Source organism: Myotis brandtii, unplaced genomic scaffold, assembly GCF_000412655.1.
Source record: "Myotis brandtii unplaced genomic scaffold, ASM41265v1 scaffold654, whole genome shotgun sequence".
Lineage (NCBI taxonomy): Eukaryota > Metazoa > Chordata > Mammalia > Chiroptera > Vespertilionidae > Myotis > Myotis brandtii.
In genome coordinates this window covers 1,980,134-1,993,038 of record NW_005370538.1, presented here as the reverse complement: position 1 = coordinate 1,993,038, position 12,905 = coordinate 1,980,134, and the positions used below count along the sequence as shown (strand labels likewise).

Below are 12,905 nucleotides of genomic sequence, written 5' to 3'. Positions count from 1 at the left end.
CAAAAACATTTTTAAAACCCCTTCTAGGGGACCAGCTCCAGAGTTCAAACCGTATTCTTGAGAATATTTGTAATGGTGACAAAACTACATACTTGAAGGGTGAATTTGATGTTTAGATAGAAGCTATAAGTTACCTGAAGACAAAACTAGGTAGGTAGCCCAGGAAATGCCATTTAAAAATAAATTAATGAAGAAGTAATGTTTTTTCAGTGGATAACCCTGAAAGGAAAAGAATTAACTTTTATTGAGCTCCCACTATGTGCCAGATATCTTTATATGACCCTAATCTCATTTCATCTTTAAAATATTTTTCTCGAGGTAGGTATTATTACTCTTAAATAGAAAATGGGATCAGAAAAGTCAAGTAACTTCTTTTAGGCAACACAGCTTGTCAGTGGGAGAGCTGAGATCAATGGCCACTTCTTCTATTTGTCTGCAAAGCCAATGAGTGCTCTTTGCGTTATAGAACACTGCCTTCTTTGAAAGTCATTAAAACAAAGAAAGCCTTCCAACCTTGATACACGCATAAAACATCATTTTCACATCAATAAAAGAGGTGAATATACTTATAAAAGATTTGTTTTGAAATGGAAGAGTTCCAGGAATGTTAGCAATGAATCAGGCATTTGTAAATCAAATGGGGGAAAATATTTGCAAATGATACTTCTGATAAAAGGCTAATATCCAATATATATGAAGAACTCATATAACCCAATAAAAACAAAAAACCAGACAATTCAATTAAAAAATGGGCAGAGAACATGTTTCCAAGGAAGATATGCAGATGGCCAACAGATATATGAAACGATGTACAACATCACTAATTATCAGGGACATGCAAACCAAAATCATAATAGTCATGGGGATATAGTCAATAACATTATAATAACTAAGTAAGTATACTGCCAGGTGGGTACTTGAAATATCAGGGGGATCACTATGTAAATTATATAATTGTCTGACCACTATGCTGTACACCTGAAATTAATACAAAATAATATTGAATATAAACTGTAATTGAAAAAAATTTAAAAAGAAATGTGTTGGAGAAGATGTGGAGAAAAAGGAACCCTTGTACACTGTTTGTGAGAATATAAATTAATATAGCAACTATGGAAAACAGTATGGAGGTTCTTCAAATACTTAAGAACTACCATGTAATTCAGCAATTCCTCTTCTGGCTATTTACCTGAAAAATATGAAAACATTTATTTGAAAATATATGTGTGTCCCTATGTTCATTGCAGCATTATTTACAACATCCAAGACTTGGAAACAACCTAAGTGGATAATTGGATAAAGAAGATGTGGTACGTATATACAATGGAATACTACTCAGCCATGAAAAGATGAAATATTGCCATTTGCAACAACATAGATGGATTTTGATATATTTATGCTAAGTGAAATAAGTCAGATGGAAAAGGGCAAAAACAGTATGATTTCTCATATATGAAATATAAAACAAAAAGTAACAAATGAACTAACAAAAAAGAATAAACTCATAGATATAGACGATAGAATAGTGGTTACCAGAGAAAAAAGGGGTGGGGTCAGGGCAAAGTGGGAAAAGGGGGACTTAGGGTGGTAAGTGACCAACAGATATTGAATTGTACACCTGATATTTATATAATGTTATTACCCAATGTAACCCCAGGGCTGCCTGCAGGGCTGTCTCATAGTACTTGCCATTGACCCTGTTCTGTGTGTTGTGGTTATTCCAGGGCTGGATGCTGGTGTCAATGTACCCAGGCCCCACACTGGGAATGAACTTGAGGTTGTTGGAATCACAAAAGTTCTTCACAGCTTTCCAGTTCTGATGGGAGGAGTCCAAAGGAAAAACCATTGTAGCAAAGTAGGTGTACATGCCATGAAATCCAGTGGCCAGGATATTATGAGTGTGTCCCTCCTCTACCAGCAGCGCTATGAAAACCCCATTATAGGAGGTGTTGCTGATTGAGTGCAGCCCATTTGGTGTCAGGAGATGGGCCCAGGCCTCAGGGTTGTCAGGTATGAGTTGTAGATATATAAAAGAGTAGGAGGCTCTTCCCTATGTTGTTCTTATAGCAGTAAAATGTGCCAGGGAGCCATACGTGTCAATGATGTACTTGATGTTGTCATGCTGAATGATGTCATCCCAGCCATTGTAAGGTTGGATGTGGAAGGCCACCTACCACAGATAGAAGATACTGGTCATGTGAGTATCTGTCCAGGGGTCACAACCTATAAGGCTGATGCTCCAACGATGGCCTGGATGTTGTACTGATGGGCAGTGTCCAGAATGGCAGGCACCAGGTCATCAGAGGGGTCCCTATTATCATCAGCGATGCCAGGTGGATACCAGAACAGGACTAGGGTGCTGATGGCGGCTTCCTTAAGCTGAGTCATGTGCTCCCGCAGTATATCGGGGTCCCAGGAGCCATAGGGCCCCAACTCCAGGTAGAAGCTGGAGCCCAAGTCGTGGGGATGGGGGGGACTATGGCGGCCACAGGCGTAGCTGGCCGAGATTATGGGGTCCCAGTGAGGCACCATGATGTGGTCCCAATGAATGTACTAGTAGTGGCCCTCCCACCGCTGACTCCTGTACCATGAATAGCAGAAGGTGTGCAGGTCTGAGTAGACGCACAGACTCTGCCTGGGGGCGGACTCGGCCTCTGCCTCGGCCTCTGGTGGGTGGCGGGGCGATTCCACAGGGGGTGAGGCCCTCCGAGTATCATTCCAAGGATGCCAGCTCCAGGCCTAGGCCAAGAGCCAGGAGTCCATCTCTTTCAACTTTTAAAAGGATTATTATTAAAGTACTAGAGGCCTGATGCATGAAATTCATGCAAGGGCCTTGGCCCCCGCCACGGCAGCTGCCGCCTCTGCCTCAGCCCCGCCTGCCTCAGCTTTGTCCAGAAGGAAGGACGTCCGGAAGGATGTCTGGTCTAATTAGCATATTATGCTTTTATTATTATAGATGTTTGACACATAAGGAAACTGGTGACCCAAGTGAACTAGTGATTTGCCCAGATATATAATATAGTCAGTCAATAGCAGAGATAGAACCTGATCCCAAATATTCTTACTCTCAAGATCATATATCTTCTTTGAAGATGTATATACAAAGCATTTCGAGTACCTCAGAGCTCTGTCCTTGTACTTCTTCACTTCTCTATCTCCACCTACTCCTCAGATGAATTTATCTACTGGCTGTAAATACCAGATATACTAGAAAGCAAATGACTCCCAACTTTTAGTTCAGGCCTTGACCTCTCCCCTGATTTCCACATTCTCAAATCCAATTACTTGATTGGCTAAATTGGTCCCAACTGTATTTCTCATTACCACCACCTCAACCTAATTTTCTACTGTTTTCTCCATTTTCAACAATGACAACTCCATCTTAATTGTTTAGGCCAACAAATACTTGGAGTCTCCCTTAACTCCTTACTTTTAAAAATATTTATTTTTTCAATAACAGTTTGCATCAATCTCACGTATACAGCATAGTGATTAGACAATCATATACTTTACAAAGTATTCCCCCTGATATTTCCAGTACCCACCTGGCACCATACATAGTAATTACATTATTATTGACTATATTTCCATCCCCATGAATATTTTGTAACTACTAATATGTACTTCTCAATCCCTTCACCTTTCCCCCAGCCCTCCAGCCCCTCCACCCCCTTCCCCTCTGGCAATGATCAGTTTGTTCTCTGTATCTATGTTGACGCCTTGATTTTGAACACATCTCTATTCATTCCATAAAAAAACTTCTTGGTAGCCCTAACTGGTTTGGCTCAGTGGAAAGAGCTTCAGCCTGCTAACTGAAAGGTCCCAGGTTTGATTCCGGTCAAGGGCATGTACCTTGGTTGTGGGCACATCCCCAGTAGGAGGTGTGCACTCTGTAAAAAAATCAATAATATATATTTTTTAAAAACTTCTTGATACAATCCTCAAAATATACCCATAATATAACTATTTTCTACCACCTCCAGTGTTATCAAACCATTCAACCTACACTGCTACCAACTTTTTGATTGCACTGGTAGCTTCTCTCTTTTATTTTAAAAAAATGTTTTTATTGATTATTTTTTTTTGAGAGAGAGAGAGAGAGAGAGAGAGAGAGAAACTACAATGATACAAAAACATTGATAGGTTGCCTCCTGCATGCCCCCTACTGGGGATTGACCTCACAACCCAGGCATGTGCCCTGACCAGAATCGAATGAGTGACCTCCTGGTGCATGGAATGACCCTCAATCCACTGAATCATGCCAGCTGGGTGCACTGGTAACTTCTTTTTTTAAAAATATATTTTATTGATTTTCTACAGAGAGGAAAGGAGAGAGATAGAGAGTTAGAAACATCGATGAGAGAGAAACATTGATCAGCTGCCTCCTGCACATCTCCCACCGGGAATGTGCTGGCAACCCAGGTACATGCCCTTGACCGGAATCGAACCTGGGACCTTTCAGTCCGCAGGCCGACGCTCTATCCACTGAGCCAAACCGGTTTCGGCGCACTGGTAACTTCTTAACTGGTCTCTCAACTTCTAATCTTGCCACCCACCTCAATCTATTCTACCCCAAAGCCAGAATGATCCTACTAAAACATAAGCTAGATTATGCTACTGCACTGTCCAAACCTCTCCAATGACTTCTCATCCCATTCAGAGTTACAGCCAAAGTCCTTACCCTTTATTATTACCTCTCTGGTCTTTCATACTACTCTTCATTGAACTCACTCAGCTCCAGCCACATCAGCCTCCTTATTGTTTTGCAGAACTACCAGAAACACTCCTGTCTTAAGATCTTTATACTTGTTTCTCCTATATGGAACACTTTTCTCCCAAATATCATGTGGTTTGTTCCATAACCTCTTTATAGGTCTATATTGAAATGTCACTTATTCAGTGAAAATTCCCCTTATCAGCCTAACCATCTCCCTTCTCTGTTTTATTTTTCTCTATAGCATGTATCACCATCTAACATACTATACATTTAACTTATTTGTTTATTGTCTCTCTCCCTCCACTGGAATGCAAGCCCCAAAAGGACAAAGATATTTATGTTCTGTTCATTAATGTATTCCTCAATGCCTGAAGCACCTGATACATAGTGGCTTCCAATAAATGATTGTAGAGTGAATGGATTCCAGGTAGATATCCTGAAGTCCACTGCAATCTCTCATTGACCAGCACCTCTGGCATTGAGACTTGCCATTATTGAGCCATTGAAAAGCTACCCTCTCACAGCATTATTTATTTAAAATATTTTTATTGATTTCAGAAATAAAAGGAGAATGAGAGAGATAGAAACATCAAGATGAGAAATAATCATTGATTGGCTGCCTCCTGCATGCCCCCCAGTGGGGATCAAGCCCACAACCTGGGCCTGTGCCCTGACCGGGAATCGAACCATGACCTCCTGGTTCATAGGTTGATGTTCAACCACTGAGATACACCAGTTGAGCAATTCATAGAGAATTTTAGAAGGTTCCAGGTACTGTACAATATCCCAAGAAACTTCAGTCTTAATATTCAGCTATAATATTTGCAGTTCATCGAGTCATACTTCCGAACCCTCACAGAGCTTATTGTTAAGGTTGTCTTCCTCTGTAATAGTAAGTATCCCTTTTGGATTCCATATACCTGGAAGGAAGGCCAGTGTTCACATCCTAGTGTGATTAATACAGTTTATAATTTTATTATTCCACTAAATATATGAATTTTTCTAACCTTAAACTTATGGCATTGATTCTGCATGAAGTTACTACCACTTTTCTGACTGTTTGGCAGCAGCATCATTCTCACTTTGGTGGTAATATATTGGGGTGATTTCAATGCAAAATTTAGTCAAAATAAAAAATGTATATACCAGTATTGTATTTTAAAATGTCATCTGTTATTTAGAATTAAACCAGTTTCTCTGCCTGGGCTGATGTTGCTCAGTTGGTTGAGTATAGTCCCATGTACCAAAAGGTCACTGGGTTGATTCCCGGTCAGGCACATGCCTGGGTTTCGGGCTCAATCCCCAGTAGGGGGCGTGCAGGAAGCAGCTGATTGAAGTTTCTCTCTCTTTCCTTCTCCCTTCCCCTCTCTCTAAAATCAATAAAGAAAAAAAAACCCTGAGGTTCCTGAAGATGGCAGCAGGCAGGACGGAGGTGAGGGAGAGGGTGCGAGTGAATGAGAGGGTGAAAGGAGAGTGTGTGGATGTGTGTGGTATGTGTGTGAGTGAGTGAGGGACAGTTAGATCTGGCAAGAGCAGCAGGGGCTGGCAGACCAGGCTCTCTTGGACAGGGAGAACCTACCACCACTGTGGGCACTCCTCAGACTGCAGGACTCAGGCATGAAGCCCACGCCATCTTGAAGGGAAGAGCGGCCTCTTCTAGGAACGCATCAACACCATCACCCAGACAGGTCTTGGACACTGCCCACACCCGGCAGCCACTCCAGCCAAAATCCTGCTGCCCCACCCTGAGACCTGATCAGCCACAGAACCTCCAAGGGTACACGCTCCCTCAGAAGTAAGTGCAACTTCCTCCTCCCCAGTGGCCAAACTCCTGACGCCACAGTCACGCTTCTCCAGAGCCATAGTCATGCTTTTCAAGTGCACAGGCTGCCTGAGCCCACCACTCCACAGGCTGCTAGTGGGTGCCGCCATGGGGCACACTCTTACCCAAACAAGGGCCCACTGCCCTGGCAGTAGAAATTCTGGATTCTTCTTCCCTGGATACCTCCCCGCAGCCATCTCAGTCATGCAGATTCAACACCAGGGCTCCTCTGGGTGCCTGAGTGCTCCACCACTGGGCACGTGCAAACCCAACCAAGGGCATAAGGCCCCTGGCAGTAGAAATACGGACTTCCCCCACTCCTGGCTGCCTGCCCAGAGACACCTCAGTCACTTGCTTCAGCACAAGGGCCTATCTGAGTGCACCGCCCTGGCAAACAGCCCCGGTGTACCTCTGTGGGCCACCACTGGGCGCAGGCAGTCAACCAAGGACACAGCAGCAAAAACTGAGTCTACCCAATTCACAGCTGCTGACCTCCGGACACCATAGTCATGCTTTTTCAATGCGCAGGCCTCCTGAGCCCACCGCCCTAAAGGCAGCTCTTGGGTGCCTCTGTGAGCCCTCACAGGGCGCACTTGTATCCAAACAAGAGTGGACAGCTCTGGCAATAGAAATTTGGACTCCCCCGCCGCCCACCTGGATGCCTGCCCATAGACACCTTTGTCGTGCGGCTTCGCAAGGGCCACGCTGAGTGTGCCACCCTGGCAAACAGCCCCTGGGTGCCTCTGTGAGCCCTGGGTGTGTGCAAATCCAACCAAGGGCACAAGGCCTCAGCAGCAAAAACTGAGTCTTCACATTCCACAGCTGCCAACCTCAGAACACCGTAGTCATGCCTTTCCAGAGTGTAGGCCTCCTGAGCCCCACCACCCTGACAGACGGTTCCTGGGTGCCTCTGTGAGCCCCCACTGGGCATGTGTGATTTCAACCAAGGGCACAAAACAGCAAAAATTGGGATATTGCCCTCCATGGCTGCTGATCTCTGGACACTGAAGTTGCGCCTTTCCAGCACGCAGGCCTACTGAGCCCACTGCCCCATAGGCGGCTCCTGGGTGCCTCCTTGAGCCCCGGCTGGGTGCGCTCATATCTAAACAAGGACGCGTGGTCCCAGCAGTAGAAATTTGCACTTCCCCCTTCCTGGCTGCCTACCCACAGACATCAGACACCGTGTCGCATGGTTTCAGCCCCCTGAGGACACTGCCCCAGCAGGCAACTCCTGGGTGCCTCTGTCAGCTGCCACTAGGCACACTTGTATCCAACCAAGGGCTCAAGGCCTCGCAGCAGAAACTCGGACTTCCCACTCCTCAACTGCCGACCTCCAGTCACTACAGTCGCACCGATCCAGTGTGCAAGCCCCCTGAGCCCACTGCCCTGGTAGGTGGCCCCCAGGTGCTTCTCTGAACTTCCGCAAGGCACAACCCCGGCCACTGGCATCCAGTTCCCATGGTAGTGCCACTCTGGCACAAGGGCCTCCTGAGCCCACTGCCCCAGCAGACAGCTCCTGGGTGCCTCTGTAAGAAGCCATTGGGCGTGCATATCCAACCAAGGGTACACATCCCCTGAAGCAGAAACCAGGACTTCTCCCTCTACGGGGCAGGTGGCACACCACAATAGCCCCGATTCAGTGTGTGGGCCCCATGAGCTCACACCCCCAGCAGAAGGCTCCTGGGCCCCTCTGTGTGCTGCCACTGGGCGTGTGCCTCTCCAACCAGGGGTACATGGCTTCCTCAGTAGTATCCATGACATCCCTCTCCTGGCTGCATACCTCTGGACAGCTCAGTGAATTACTGAGGACTTGCCTCTCTGGACAAGGTCATATTGTTTCAGCCACAGAACCCGAGATTCCCACATCCCCAGCTGCTGTATCCTGAACCTACTTGTGATTCAGAGAGGGAAATCACTTTGGCCAGAGTCCCATTGCCTCAACCACAGACTATGAGACACCCACCCGCCACTGTCATAGACTCTGGGCCGCTTGTAGTGAGTTTCAGAGTGACACTAATCAAGCAAGAGTCACACCACACTGGCCAAAGTCACAGTACATGAGCCTCAGGCCCCAAGACTCCTTCCTCCCAGACCATGGACTCTGGGAACCCACAGTGAGACCATAACAGTGAGACCTCAGACAACCTTATCCACAAGAGCCAGAACCACAATCACATCCAAAACAGCGTGAACAACAAAGCCGGGGATGAGTCACATTGCCAATCCAAGACCAGAATTCATCCATGAATAAGAAACTAACATTTAAGATCCAACTACATCAAGAGAAGCCAAATAGCTCAAGTAGGGAGCTACGCTAGATCACCAAGCCCAGGAGACATGAGAGATCACACCTCTAGCACCACCCCCAAAAGAACCTGGGTAGCAAAGAAGTTGGATCTAAGAAACAGAAAATAGAGATTTTGGCCAAACCAGTTTGGCTCAGTGGATAGAGCGTCGGCCTATGGACTGAAGGGTCCCAGGTTCGATTCCGGTCAAGGGCATGTACCTTGGTTGTGGGCACATCCATACTGGGGGGTGTGCAGGAGGCAGCTGATTGATCTCTCTCATTGATGTTTCTAACTCTCTATCCCTCTCCCTTCTTCTCTGTAAAAAATCAATAAAATATAAAAAAACCAAAAAAAAGTAACAGCAAAAAATGAGGAGACAAAAAAACAAACTCCAAAGGAAAGAAAAAGAGAAATCACCAGAAAGGGAATTAAATGAAATGGAGGCAGAAAGAATTCAGAGTAACAGTTATAAGGATGCTCAATTGGCTGGATGACAAATACATACAACTCAATGAGAATTATAAGGAGCTGAATGAGAATGTCACCAACATGAAAAGGAACCAAGAGGAAATGAAAAATGACATAGCAGTAATAAAGAACACAATGGAAGGCTTAAACAGTAGACTAGAAGAGGCTGAGGACCACATCAGTGAATTAGAAGATAAGGTAGAAAAACCACACAAACACAGCAACAACTGGACAGAAAATTTAAAAAGCAAGAGGAGAGCCTAAGGGAGCTTTGGGACAACACAAAACGAAACAACATCCACATAATTGGGGTACCACAAGGAGAAGAAACTGAGCAAGGAATAGAAAACCTGTTTGAAGAAATAATGACAGAAAACTTTCCTGATATTGGCAAGAAAGAACCACGCAAGTCCACAAGAAGCACACAGCATCCCAAACAAGATGAATCCCAAAAGACCAATACCAAGGCACATCATAATTAAATTGGCAAACATCAATGACAAAGTAAGAATCTTAAAGGCTGCCAGAGAGAGACAGAAAGTTACCTACAAGGGATCTCCCATTTAAATATCAACTGATTTCTCAACAGAAACACACCAGGCCAGAAGGGAATGGAATGAAATATACAAAGTGATGCAAAGCAAGGGACTGAATCCAAGAATACTATACCCAGCACAGTGATAATTCAAAATTGAAGGTGGAATCAGGAGCTTCACAGACAGAAAAAGGGCTAAGAGAGTTTATTACCATCAAGTCAGCAATGCAAGAAATGCTAATGGGACTGTTGTAAAAAGAAGAAACAGACAGGTCAGAAGGAACACAAACATTAAGAATAAAAATGACGACAAACAAGTACTTATCAATAATAACATTAAATGTAAATGGACTAAATGCTCCAATCAAAAGACACAGCGTAGCTGAATGGATAAAAAACATGACAACAAGTACTTATCAATAATAACATTAAATGTAAATGGACTAAATGCTCCAATCAAAAGACACAGCGTAGCTGAATGGATAAGAAAACATGACCCATATTTTTGCTCTCTGCAAGAGATACACCTCAGAACAAAGGATTAACACAGACTGAGAGTGAAGGGATGGAAAAAAATTTTCAGGCAAATGAAATGAGAAAAAAGCTGGGGTTTCCATACTTATATCTGACAAAATAGACCTCAAAGTCAAGGCCATAACAACAGATAAGGAAGGCCACTTCATAATACTAAAGGGAGCAATTCAACAAGAGGATATAACTCTGGTAAACATATATGCACCCAATACAGGAGCACCCAAATACATAAAACAACTTCTGGAAGATATCAAGGGAGAGATCGATAGCAATACAATCATAGTAGGGGACTTTAATACCACACTGACACCACTGGACAAATCCTCTAAACAAAAAATCAGCAAAGAAACAGCAATCCTAAATGACTCACTAGATCAGATGGACTTAATTGACATCTTCAGAACATTTCACCCCAAAGCTACAGAATACACATTCTTCTCCAGTGCACACGGAACATTTTCAAAGATAGACCACATATTAGGACACAGGCAAAGTCTCTTCAAATTCAAAAAGATAGGAATCATAACAAGCATATTCTCAGATCATAATGACAAAACTAGAAATCAACTACAATAAAAGCAATGAAATAAATCAAACACTTGGAGGCTAAATAGCATGCTTTTAAACAATAATTGGGTTACCAAAGATATCAAAGAAGAAATTAAAAGCATCATGGAAACAAATGACAATGAAAACCCAACAATCCAAAATCTATGGGACACAATGAAAGCAGTCCTGAGGGGGAAGATTATAGCTCTACAGGCCTACCTCAAAAAAAAAGAAAAAATTGTAATAAATTACCTAACTTTGCAACTTAAAGGATTAGAAAGAGAGCAACAAAAAAAGCCCACAGTAACCAGAAGGAAGTAGATAATAAAGATCAGAGCAGAAATAAATGAGATAGAGATTAAAAAGCTTCCAGCAAACAAAATCCCTGGACCAGATGGTTTTACAGGGGAGTTTTACTGAACATTCAAAGAACTAAAACCAATCCTTCTCAGACTTTTCCAAAAAATTCAAGAGGAATGCACACCCAAACTCTTTCTATGAAGCCAGCATTACCCAAATCCCAAAACCAGATAAAGACACTACAAAAAAAGAAATTACAGGTCATTATCCCTGATGAACATAGATGCTAAAATCCTCAACAAAATTCTAGCAGACTGGATCCAGCATTACATTAGAAAGATCATACACCATAACCAAGTGGGATTTATTCCAGGAATGCAAGGCTGGTACAATATCCACAAATCAATAAAAGTGATACATTACAGAAACAAAGTGAGAGACAAAAATCACATAATCATATCAATTGATAGAGAAAAGGCATTTGACAAAATTCAACACTCTTTTCTGATAAAAACACTCAGCAAAGTGGGAATAGAGGGATCATACTGCAAAATAATAAAAGCCTTATATGAAAAAGCTACAGCCAACATCATACTCAATGGGAAAAAGCAAAAACCATTTCCACTGAGAACAGGAACAAGACAGGGATTCCCGCTTTCACCACTCCTATTCAACATAGTACTGGAAGTACTAGCCACAGCAATCAGACAAGAAGAAATAAAGGGCATCCAAATTGGAAAAGAAGTAAAATTGTCATTATTCGCAGATGACATGATACTGTACATAGAAAACCCTGAAGACTCCGTAAAAAAAGTATTAGACTTAATAAATGAATTTGGCAATGTAGCAGGATACAAAATTAACCCCAAGAAATCTGAGGCATTTCTATACACCAGTAGTGAACTTACAGAAAGAGAGACTAAAAAAAATCCCATTTACCATTGCACCAAAAAAATTAAGATACCTAAGAATAAACTTAACTAAGGAGGTAAAAGAACTCTACTCAGAAAATTACAGGACGTTGAAAAAAGAGATAAAGGAAGACATAAATAGATGGAAGAGCATACTGTGTTCATGGGTTGGTAGAATCAACATCATTAAAATATCCATAGTACCCAAAGCAATCTATAGATTCAATGCAGTCCCCCATTAAAATACCAATGACATATTTCACAGACCTAGAATGGACTCTACAAAAATTCATCTGGAATAAAAAAGACCTCAAATACCTGCAGCAATCCTGAGAAAGAAGAGCAACATAGGAGGGATCTCAATACCAAACATCAAGCTGTATTACAAAGCCAATGTTCTGAAAACTGCCTGGTACTGGCATAAGAACAGACATATAGACCAATGGAATAGAATAGGGAACCCAGAAATAGACCACAATCACTATGCTCAATTAATATTTGACAAAGGAGGCAGGAGCATACAATGGAGTTAAGAAAGTCTCTTCAATAAATGGTGTTAGGAAAATTGGACAGATACATGCAAAAAAATGAAACTACACCACCAACTTACACCATACACAAAAATAAACTCAAAATGGACAAAGGACTTAAACATAAGATGGGAAACCTAAAAATATTAGAGGAATCCACTGGCAGCAAAATCTCGTACATATGCCAAAGCAATATCTTCACCTATACAGCTCCTAGGGCAATAGAAACTAAAGAGAAAATAAACAAATGG

General features: G+C 42.8%; 1 pseudogene; it reads right to left on the bottom strand.

The window, feature by feature from the left end:
* Positions 1-1,579: 1,579 nt before the first annotated feature.
* LOC102262544 overlaps positions 1,580-12,905 on the bottom strand; it is a 58,610-nt pseudogene continuing 47,284 nt past the window's right edge.